Source organism: Colobus angolensis, unplaced genomic scaffold (genome assembly GCF_000951035.1).
Source record: "Colobus angolensis palliatus isolate OR3802 unplaced genomic scaffold, Cang.pa_1.0 Scaffold231, whole genome shotgun sequence".
Taxonomy (NCBI): domain Eukaryota; kingdom Metazoa; phylum Chordata; class Mammalia; order Primates; family Cercopithecidae; genus Colobus; species Colobus angolensis.
Window position 1 is genome coordinate 1,142,965 of NW_012115500.1, and position 1,933 is coordinate 1,144,897.

The window sequence follows — 1,933 nt, forward strand, 5'->3', positions numbered from 1 at the left end:
GATAAAAATTTTCCATAAACTGGGCTGGGCGCAGTGGCTCACGCCTGTATTCCTAGCACTTTGGGAGGCTGAAGCAAGCAGATCACTTGAGGTCAAGATTGAGACCATCCTGGCTAACACGGTGAAACCCCTTCTCTACTAAAAAATACAAAAAATTAGCCAGGCGTGGTGGTGGGTGCCTGTAGTTCCAGCTACTCGGGAGGCCGAGTCAGGAGAATGGCATGAACCCAGGAGGCGGAGATTGCAGTGAGCTGAGATTGCGCCACTGTACTTCTAGCCTGGGCAACACAGCCAGACACCATCTTAAAAAAAAAAGTAAAAAAGGATGATGCCTTGTCCTGAGGTATGTGGCACCGTTCCAGCCAGATTAGTTTTAGGAAACAGCACACACAGGAATTAAAGATGTGGTTTCTTTAAAAAACAATCTAGCTTGTGTGTACCAGAGGGAAATCTGCCTGTACTATCTGGGAAACTAGTACCACAGTGTGAATGAAGACAATATAGGGGGTAGGTACCCTCATTATCCCACTTCCAGCTTTTTTTTTTTATTTTATTTTATTTTATTTTATTTTATTTTTTTATTATACTTTAAGTTCTAGGGTACATGTGCATAACGTGCAGGTTTGTTACATATGTACACTTGTGCAATGTTGGTGTGCTGCACCCATCAACTCGTCAGCACCCATCAATTCATCATTTATATCAGGTATAACTCCCCAATGCAATCCCTCCCCACTTCCAGCTTTTTTTTTGTCTGAGGGAGATACAACTAGGACCATAAAAGCTTGTGAATTACAGACAGCTAAACATTCTTTTAGGTTGTGTCAGTATGTGTTTGATTACAGATGGCATACTCAGGAATCTGGAGCTTGAGATGTGAGAAAAATGGTCTGCAGACCGGAAGAATACCGAAATGACATTCACTATGACTTAACGTATATAAAATGTCACGTTCAAGACTTAGAGCCTAAACCTTCATTTCAAGCATACATGAAGTATTTTCTGAGAATCAGGATAGCATAATAGGTCATAAAGTAAGTCAACAAACTTCTAAGAATTGGTATCAAATAGACTAACCACAATGCAAATAAGCTAGAAACCAGTAGAACCATTTTGAGATTCTTTAACATTTCTGGAAATTGGAAAAGAACTGCTAAACTTGTGGACCAAACAAAAAATGTTGGAAATACTGATGTTAATGATTTAAAAAAAAAAAAAGTACATGCCAAGATTTATGAGATGCAGTTTAAGTGGTATCTAGAGGGGAAATCTATTCTTAAGTGCCTTTTCAAGATAGGAATAAAAACAAAATGAGCTGGACAAAAGCCAAGTAAAATAAGCCAGAACTTGTTTATTGAAAAAGCACTAAAACAAAATCTTTTCGTAAGATTGAGCAAGAAAACGCAAATAGAGAATGGAAAAATGAAAATGTTATAAATGCAGTTGAAATTTGAAAATGTGAGGATATTATGAACAATTCATTTGAAAACTGACAATAATAGACAAATTACTACAAGTCTTTTACTCAAACTACTTGAAGATAGACATGTAATCCCACAGCTCAGTAATTAAAAATTTTCCCCCAAAGCATTTTATAGTAAATTCCACTAACCTGTTCCATATGGTACCAGTTCTTAATCTAACAGTTAACAGTTCATTCAAAATAATAGCAACAATGTATTTGATTATATACATATATATTTGTGTGTGTGTGTATAGTCTTCATACTTAGGGGTGCTTATATATAAGTGGAATGACAGCAATGATACATGGGATAGGAAAGAGAAATTAGGATTATTTTGTTACTATAAGGTACACTGCCCATGAAGCAGTATATTATTATTTGAAAGAGGGGTTGCATTATTTGTAAATGTATACTGCAAACACAAGGGCAACCATAAAAAAAACCACACTAGAAGACCGAGAATAACAA